Source organism: Odocoileus virginianus, chromosome 11 (assembly GCF_023699985.2).
Source record: "Odocoileus virginianus isolate 20LAN1187 ecotype Illinois chromosome 11, Ovbor_1.2, whole genome shotgun sequence".
In the NCBI taxonomy this organism is placed as follows: Eukaryota; Metazoa; Chordata; class Mammalia; order Artiodactyla; family Cervidae; genus Odocoileus; species Odocoileus virginianus.
This window is the reverse complement of record NC_069684.1, coordinates 56,025,266-56,035,433: the sequence shown is the minus strand read 5'-3', so window position 1 is coordinate 56,035,433 and position 10,168 is coordinate 56,025,266. Positions and strand designations below refer to the sequence as shown.

Here is a 10,168-nt window from a genome sequence, read left to right as displayed (position 1 = left end):
CCAGTGAACAACCAGGACTGATCTCCTTTAGGATGGATTGGTTGGATCTCCTTGCAGTCCAAGGTACTCTCAAGAGTCTTCTCCAACACCACAGTTCAAAAGCATCAATTCTTTTGTGCTCAGCTTTCTTTATAGTCCAACTCTCACATCCATACATGATCACTGGAAAAACCATAGCCTTGACTAGATGGACCTTTGTTGGCAAAGTAATGTCTCTGCTTTTTAATATGCTGTCTAGGTTGGTCATAACTTTCCTTCCAAGGAGTAAGCATCTTTTAATTTCATGGCTGCAATCACCATCTGCTGTGATTTTGGAGCGCAAAAAAATAAAGTCTGACACTGTTTCCCCGTCTATTTCCCATGAAGTGATGGGACCAGATGCCATGATCTTACATCTATTTCTGCTTCATTGACTATGCCTTCCCATAGAGCTTCCTTAATTCAACTTCTCATATCTCAGTTAAAGAAAAAAGGATACTTCTCTTATCTGGATACTTTCTTTGCTTGTCCACTCTGGTAGTAAGGCATGAACTTCAGTAACGAGAAGTGGGAAGTATATTTTGTATGAGCAGAAGATTAAGGAATAGGGTTTTCCAGCCTCCAACTGAGAAACACAATTTACTTATTTAGGATGGAATTTTATTTGCACGTCAAGATCTATCCAGCCAGGATTAGAGCCATGTGAGAAAGAAAAAAAAAAAAACAAAAAAACCCAAAACCCAACCATCACAACACTGGCAAAAAAACACATTTTCACAGGTTAGCAATAAAGCAAAACATTTTTCATTTTTGCCTCAAATTTTTGGCACAGCCAAGGAACAATTTTCTCAAATAGAATGGAAGAGCACAGAGGAGAATGGCAATATGTAAGTGGACTGATCATAAACACTGGAAAAGGATGAACATTCTAGATGCTGGTCAGAGGTGTGATTTTTTTTGAGGAGTCTTTAGCAGGGTGTCTTGCTTGCTTTCCGTGTCTATTTCTTTCTTTCCTTTTTACAGAAAGACATATTTTCCTATCCATTAAGATTTATAGTTCTCTGCCAACTACTTCACTGGAACAAGTTTTCCCTTTAACAATGCACATACTAGACTGTAATGTACCCATAAAAATTTCTTCTCAGATAGTGCTTACAAAATGCATTTCTTTAGGACCTAAGACAAATAGAAATACAGTATGCACCATTTAGAACCAAGTATGGCTCTCACTTACTAGGAGAATGTGTTGGTACCACCGTTGTTTTATCAGAAGATCAAATTCAAGAAATGAAACATCTCCAGGTTGGGACAAACACATAAACTAACAGTTTTTGAGAAAAATTAGGACTGTCACTGAATCCTCTGGCTCATCTGATCTTCTGTATGGCTTACCCATTAACTGGACTCCAAGAAATGCATCTTCATTTCCCATCACTGCCAGATCCATGAACTTGGTGGCATTGACCATGGCACTCTAAAAAAAAATGAACATTTAAAAAAGAGATTTAAAAACAGAAAATTTCTTAATCATGCTTTCATAACTTTTGGTGAACAGTTGGTTTAAATTTCCAAATAACTCTTTTCAAAAGGATAGTATCAAAACACATGCAAAAAATAAAAGGACTAAATAAAGCACAATAAATTATTTCACTGCTAAGATATTAGATTTCAAAGAGGAAAGAGAGTACACATAAGGATATTAGAGTGGACGCTATTGGATCTTTGGGAATTGCTGTCAGATATTGATGAAAACAGAGAGACTGTAGGAGATCAGATAAAAGAGAGAAATGATTACATTTGGAAGAACAATGTGGACTACGTGGCCAACAGAGATTTCAAATGTAAGCTAATAGCAGCCCACGAAAGAACAAAGTTGGAGCCAGTCCCACATCTTTAACCACATCTACAACCATTCAGCATCTGTAAAAATTTTTACATAGCATTTTTGCTCATTTCGAAATTTGCAAAATACATATTTAATAGGTTTAGCATGTCAGTCAGTCATTTCGTCCACGGGCAGTGAGAAGGATTTGTGTTTTTTAAAAATGAGCTGGGTTTTGATGCCTCTGCCCTTTCAGCTCTGCCCCAGCCAGCTGTAATCACGGCTGATTCACAGCCCAGAGATGCTGTAAACAATGTGTTCTGTACATTTCAGCATCCACACCACTGAGAAAAGCCATCATCTTATACTTTCATCTTCTTTCTCCCAAATTTCACATCCCGGCAACCTGGAACAGAGAGAGCATTTTCAAATTGCTTATTGTCCTCCTTACTTTACCAAATACCACTGAAGAGAAAAAAAAATAAAATAAAAGATACATATTTTCACAAAACATATTTTCCTATCTGATAGGAATATTAACTGCTACATTTGAAATGATCAGAGATGACTCAAACTGAAACATAATTTGAAAAAATAATAATTGAAAAGCCAGCTGGGACGGTAACTGGGAAAGGGAGCGAGGTCATCCAGTTCTGCAAGAGAAGGGTTGTCAAATACACCTGGACTGAAAGTCCCTTTTGTGATGATTTCATTATATTAAGACAACCTGAAGTAGTCACAGCATGAATGGCTGTCTGTTTCATTTCAATTATATAGGTGTTATTTTACTACAAGACTCAAGCTTTTCAAAGTGTCCCTGAAACTTTTCAAAGGATAGAAATGCATTCCATCCTTTCTTCCTATCTCTGGTTGTCTGTATTTACACTAAGTCAACTATTGAAAAGAAAAAAAAAAAAGACAAAAAACCAAAAAACAGTCGATATCAAAGGCATGCTAGAAGGGCAGCCTGAATTAATTAGTAGCATAGATCCTACTCTTCCTATAGCTTAGGATCTATAACAACAGACATTTGCTTCCAGATGGGGCATCAATACTTCAATTATGGGGTATGAGAACCTCAATTAATAGGTGACTGGACTGGAGACCTTTCTTATCTTTGTGGGTAACAGAAAAGAAATACAAACAGAAACTTGTAGGTGAAAATCTCTCAACAGTACCCAAATTTTATTATCACTTATAAACCCTAAACCAATTTGATATTAAAACTTCCTTTGGTGCAGAAACAGGTTTGGAAAGCAGCTCCACTCCGTTCATTTCATCTGCCATCTGTAACAACTTCATACTGACTCCATATTTATGTGATTCTATACCCAGAGGTTCATAACAGAATACTATGACTTGCAGCTGAATTGCAAAAAGAATTATGCAGATATGGTATAACACAGAGCATTTCTTTCAGGGAGATAGTTTAGGAAGGGGGCTTATTTTCATAATCTGCTTTCCAATTTCACTGGAAGAAGGAGACATAGCTCAGGGTAGTACAACATTATTAGAGAATTTACATCTGTTGGTACTTTTCAGTAATATCTTTAAGACAGATTTTTGAATTTGTTTCAATCTTGATTAGAATCGACACAATGAACAAAAGAAATATTTCTACACAATGGCAAATCCTAACTGAAAATAATATTGTTTTAGTTTGGGGGGAATGTTTTTCAAGGAAAGCCTTTCCCTTTGTATTTTGAAAGAAAAGAAAAAGTACTAATGAGAATTAGTGTCTTCCTTATAAGAAGTTACATTTTCATCTGAGATGATTTAGGTGGCATGGTGGTAAAGATATGGGCAAAATAACCTTTTAGTGAAAATGTCTTGCAATTTGATAATGAATCAATGTTATGGCTTTTTGGGTGTTCTTCTTCCCAGGGTCTCTCATCACACTCTAGTTTCTAGATTACGATCTAGTATTGTGGTAGTAAAGTGTTCTGGAGTGAGACATCTTGGGCCTGAGATCTCAACCAACTCCTTATAACTGTGAATTGAGCAAGTTACTCAACTTTCCTTAGGCCCAGTTTCCTTCTCTATAACATAGTGGCCTTATTTCTTCCATTGTAAAATTCTTTTGAAATTTAGACAATGTGTAAAAAATGGTTCATTCACTGCTAAGTATGTAGTAATTGCACTATATTTAATATCACATTGGCAAAATTTTTAAACTAAAGAGTGATTATCTGCTGCTTAGCAATCTGGCTAAGGAAAACTACAAGCCTTGTAAAATGTCGAGGACTCCCACCCCCAGGACAAGACCCTCAGCCTTTCAGAATGTGGTTACTGCTCATGACCCCAACCTACATCGAGTCAACATGTTATTACTATTTTATCAAGTAAGTTCAAACTTCTCCCCTCTTAAATCCACACCCCTTTCATTGGTCTAAGCTCTCCATGCCTTAATGGGCAGGACAACTTTCTCTCAATGTTTTATTTCATTTTCACTCTACTCTAATGACCACTCCTGAAGTCCAAGTGTATTATCCTGGAACTATTATTGTTGCAAATCAAATTCCCAAGAAAAACAGTATCAGTAGATTTCTTTTCACTTAATGTATTATCAGACAATATGAAACACAGATCTAACAAAACACATCCCCTCAATATGTGAAGAAATGCCCGTAAGTTGAACCACAAATTTGGTTTCATATCACTGACTCTTCTAAGAAAAAGAAACAAAATAAGAACAGACTGCCCTTGCTGATTATATTTGAAGAACCTCCCTCATGTGATAGAGAGGTGTCGACCCTAAGAGGTTTTTCAGATGGGTATTGTTTAGTTGGTTTCTTATTATTACATTGTCTGTTTTTATTCATTTTGAGGGAGTAACAGATGAAAATATTCAGCTGTCAAAAGCTCATAGGTATGAGTTATCTATTGCTGTATAGAAAACTACCCCCAAACTTAATGACTTACAGGAATGACCGTTTTACTTGATTGTTACTCTATGTGTTAGCCACTCAGGCTGGGCTCAACTGGGAGACTCTTCCGCTTGTGTTACCTACGGTCACTTATGAAGCTGCAGTCAACCAGTAACGAAACTGGAGTGTCATGGGCTAACTTGGCCTCACGGAAATCTCTGGAAATTATCAGTAACAGTTGACTGGGACACATGTCTCTAGCTGGAGAGCCTGAGCTGGTGGCTAGGTTCCAGAGTACAAGTTCAGAAGCCATAAGACCTCCTGAGAATTAGATTCACATGCCATCATTTCCACTTCATTCTGTTGGTCAAGGCGTCATGTGGCTAAGCCCAGAGACATGTGTACACAGAGAGGAATTACAGCATCCACACTGCAAATACTCCGCCATGCCACATAAACCTTTGTAAGAATCAATTAATCCATGCTTAATTTCAGCTCATCTTCCTGATTCACTTAGATGACTTTTTTCCTTACTACACTATGTGCCAGGTGCTAGTGATACAGAAGGAGCTATATACGTGTGTGTGTGTGTGTGTGTGTGTGTGTGTATACAGCTCTTGTCTAAATGATTTTATCTCTGCCAGAGAGTAAAGTTTAGTACACTTCCTGGATGTGAAGTGGCTCAGTGACCATGTGATGCAATTAGTTGTGTTCAGCTGAACTGCTGAACCTGACCAGGCACTGCAGAGGTGTCTGCCATTCATCACAAAATGGACTGGGCAACAAAGTTTACATGTGCTGTTTGCAAACTCAGCCTCACTACTTCATGACAGTAAATTAATCAGTCAGTTCAGTTCAGTTCAGTCACTCAGTCGTGTCCGACTCTTTGCAACCCCATGAATCACAGCACACCAGGCCTCCCTGTCCATCACAAACTCCTGGAGTTTACTCAAACTCATGCCCATCGAGTCGGTGATGCCATCCAGCCATCTCATCCTCTGTCATCCACTTCTCCTTCCCCCAATCCCTCCCAGCATCGGGGTCTTTTCCAATGAGTCAACTCTTCTCATGAGGGTTGAAGCAAGCAAATCAAATACACTTTTTTCTTTGGCTAAGACTAAATTAATTACATTGTCATCACACTTGCATGACGAAACAGGTTTCGATCCCCACTGAAGCAGATTAGGGTGGTAGTTAAGAACTTGGTTATGCAAAAGAAAACAGAAATATATATATATATATATATATATATATATAAAATATATATATATATATTCTTTTTTCATATATAAGTGAAGTCTCCATATTCTCACCAAAAAATAGAAGCTATACTATAATCTATCTCATACAGTTATATTGTGGAATAGAAAAAAGAAAGTGCAAAGTGTATAAAAATCTTCATTACATATATAACAATATTATTTTTTTATAACTGGTGAAGAAAAAAGGACCCTCATTTAGAACTGTTTGCTGAAAGATTCAGAATCTGAACTTAAGTGTCAACAGTTTCTCTCCTTTACCCCCTACCTTTCAAGGATTTTGAAAAACCAAACAAAAATTAATAGAAGAAGGTTTAAATGTAGTATACTGGTTTGAATTGGGATCAACTGTCTTTTCCTGAAACATTTTTTTTTAATTGGATATAACATTAAAAAAAATGTGTGTGTGTGTGTGTATTTACTACTGATGGTAGCAAATGACTTCTGATTTTCTTTTTTTCTTGCTTTCTTGTAATAGATTTTATTTTTCAAATCTCTTACTCCACAAGACATATTGAGTATGGAATAATAGAAAAAAAGAATACCCACTTGACATAACCTAAATTCATTCCAGGGCCAAAACTGCCAATTCAGAAACAAGGATTAAAATTCATTAAGTCATTAATTCATAAAGGACATTAAGAAGGAGGGCCATATTTCTGTGTTTTCAGTAAAGATATGCCAGGAACCTGATATTTAGGGCCAAATTCCAATTTTAAAATTTAGCTTTTATTTACCCTAAAGTTGTGACGCTGTACCAACTAAGGAATAAAACATCCCTGTGCACTCTGGACACCACCAACCGATGCTAGAAGATTCTTGCAGCTGACAATGCCTGATTCTAAGTTGCGATTGTTGGACTTCAGTTGGTTATGTCATCACTTGAGCATTATTTAAATATGTTTCTCCTTTTAATTCAATTTCCTGTTTTGTTTTCTCAAAACCATAAATTGTCTCGTAAGAAATTTTACAAAATGCATATTATTTTCCCCTGAGACCTGTGCTATTCCTCAACTGGGCACTGCCTGCCTGCCAAATGACTTTTTTTTTTTTAAAGTTTTCCCTTTATTGGTTTTGCATAATGGTTGCAACAATTTTCAAGTAATGAAAAAAGAATGAAGAATGTATGTCCTTTCCAGCAGAGAGCCACAATGTTAATGTTAAAACAAAACAAAACAAAACAAAACTCCACCCTCCAGTGGTCTTGGACACCCAGCCACCCTCTTCCCAGTTCCCTTATTTGGATTTAAGATGTTTCTTATCGTTTTTCCTCTTGTTCAAAATTAACTACTTATGCCCAAAGAAAATCTGCCATGTAGGACACTCGTGGTAATGTTCCTGTGGTTTGGGTTGGACCCTAGATCCACTACCAACTAGTGTAGAATCCTTGGGAGACATGACCTAAATTCTCTGAACCTGTACTGTGTCATTTTTAAACAAAGAATAATGGAGTTTACTTCACTGGATTGTTTTGAAGACTAAAGATGTGAATGTGAGCATGCCCAGCACAGTGTAAATTGAAGCTAAATGTGAATCAGTTGTCTGTTTTAGGGGTGAAATGACCATTTTCTGCCCTCAAGGCACATTGGGTAGATGGAAAAGGAGGACACAGGGAGAGAGGCAGTGATGAAAAGCAAGCATGCTGGAGAGACATGCTGACGTGATGGGGAGGGACCAGATCTTAACCTGCTGGATGCCAGAAACAGATACTGGATCTGCACAAAATGGGGTTTAACAGAGTTTTGCATCCACAATAGCACATAATATGCACTAATGATTGCTGAATTTTTTCATAGCCCAAAACAAGTATTACCAACACAGGAACCTATAACAGAAGTCCATAAGCCACAGCCTGTGGACCCAAATCTGGCTCACTGTCTATTATTGTAAATAAAGTTTTATTGGGATGGAGCCACATGTATTTATCCAAGTACTGTTTTTATGTGGCTTTAGTGCTGCAATGGAGAGTCAAGCCTTTGCTGCAGAGATCTTTCATGGCCCACAAAGTCAAAAATAGTTACCATCTGGCCCTGGTCCTGTATAGAAATTTTACCAAACCCTGGCCTATGGAACTGAGTTACCTATTCACTTCTGCCTGATAGAGAGAGGGCTCTTGGAGAACCTCTAATTCACACACCATGTGGTTCTTTGAAGATTATATTTTAATGTAGAGGTTTCATTTTCCCAAGGGAATTATTTGCTCAATGCTTTTTTAAAGGAGAACCTAATTTTATTAAAAATAAAAAAAAAAACAAAGAGTACCGATGATGTGCTGAGACATGTCACTAGCTATAGTAGGCATCTTGATGGAGGAAGGGTACCATACTGCAGAGGATGAACTAAAGGCCCTAGGGTGGACCCCTCCATGCTGACTATCAGTATAAAGCCAAAGCTAAGGTAAACACAAAAGGAAAAATGAATACCACTGATTTTATTTTCATTCCCAGTCTTCCTCGGGATCTGCACGTCTGCCCTGGTGCATGCATGTGTGCTAAGTCACTTCAGTTGTGTCTGACTCTTCGTGACCCTATGGATTGTGCCCCACCAAGCTCCCCTGTCCATGGGATTCTCCAGGCAAGAATACTGGAGTGGGTTGCCATGCCCTCCTCCAGGGGATCTTCCTAACCCAAGGATCAAACACATGTCTTTTATGTCTCCTGCATTGGCAGGTGGGTTCTTTAACACTAACACCAACTGGGAAGCCTGTCTACCTTGGACTCATGTGAAAGATCACCACATGGAGACCCTGGACAACCATGTGACAAAAGACACAGGTTCATGGAAAGCTGACTTGTAGATCAGAGCTCCAGTTACAGTATTCATGCTACATGCTGACCTTTCTGCCTTGGCAAAAATTGTGTACATGTGGTCCCTCATTCTCCAAGGTCATGTTCTGGGTGCTAGAACATGATGTGTGACTGTGGTTGGCTGGCCTAAGGAGGAGGTGAAAGAATTGATAATTGACTTGAGGTCATATCCTCTCTAAATGGCAGCTGCTTATACTGTACTTACTGTATAAGAGAGGCCAAGTTGGCATGACTTTTTGACTCTCTCTGCAAAATCCATTTGGATCCATTTATTTTACTACTATCAACCTGCGGGGCAAAGGAAAATTCAGCCCTAGGAATGTAGAAACCACTGTACTTAAAATGATATCCTTTGCTTATTCATTTTAAGTAGAAGGCCACACAGACACAGAAAAGCAGCAGGCTCGTGAATTGAGATTTAAGGTCCATTCTGGCTAAAGGGTCCTCCCTGATGCTCAATCCTAGAGGCAGTACTCCTCAGTCTTGAATAATTTCCAAACCTTCCATGCCCAGGAGAGTTTTGCATGTTGAAAGACTGCAGGATGGGACCCCATAACATTCCCCAGAAAGTTCAGGCTGAAACTGCATTCAGGCCAAGTCTGTACGGTGCACTGCTCTGTAATTGTTGGGTTTCTTCCAGAAGGCTCTCAACACATGGGACTCCAGTGAAGTTCAGCATGTGGAAAGGGCTGAAGCCTGAAGCCTGAAGCCTGTGTGTTTGTAATGGAAATAGAGCAGGGACCCTGTGATCTAGGTCTGTATCTGTGCCGCCATAAATTGTGTTTCTCTGAACAGAGCATTAGAAATGCCCATGATGGGTGGAGGCAGGGAGAGTCTGTAAAAGGCACCCCCAGGTAGGGAGGTGGCAGGGCCTCCTAATAAGGAAACCATGAGTTTAGGAAGATCTTTACAGTTTGCAAAAGTATCTTCACATTTAAGATTCTCAGAACAAGCCTCTGATGTGGGTAAGGCAAGCATTGTTTCCCTCTTTTTATATATGAAGCATCCGAACCAGAGTAGTCAAAGGTCTTTCTCAAGGTTCACAGACAGCCAGTCAGAATCAGAGCTAACGTCCTTTGATACCTAGTTCAATATTCTTTCTAATGAATCATTCTCTGATTTCTGTTTCCCTGTGACTGTCTAAAGCTAGCAGAGGTATTCAAACACAATACCTATCCGGGAAATAAATATTATGCAAACACTCTCAAAGACTTGACCAACCTGAGGCAAGAGTGAAGGACAGGAAACATTTGCCAGTCATAATGATTATATGAATAAATGCTTTGAGAACATAAAGCTTCTTTTCTGAAATATAATCTAGTATAACTAGAAGTTTGGAATGGTCCCTTCAATCTTGAATGGGAATGATTTCACCGTCATTGATGAGTAGGAAACAGAACTGAGTCAGGCACCACTAGCCAGTAATTCTGTAAT

At 38.5% G+C, this 10,168-nt stretch overlaps 1 long non-coding RNA gene across 2 annotated transcripts in view; it reads right to left on the bottom strand.

Annotated features, from left to right (window-relative positions):
• Positions 1 to 749: 749 nt before the first annotated feature.
• LOC139037528 (uncharacterized) overlaps positions 750 to 10,168 on the bottom strand; it is a 180,629-nt gene continuing 171,210 nt past the window's right edge. Inside the window, exons 3-4 of one of the 2 annotated variants that reach the window (XR_011490408.1) lie at positions 2,128 to 2,207; positions 750 to 1,453 (exon numbers count right to left, since the gene is read on the bottom strand). This is a non-coding gene — a long non-coding RNA (uncharacterized lncRNA). Of the gene's footprint in view, positions 1,454 to 1,539; positions 2,208 to 10,168 lie in introns of those variants that run through there. The other variant, XR_011490409.1, reaches the window with a different exon arrangement.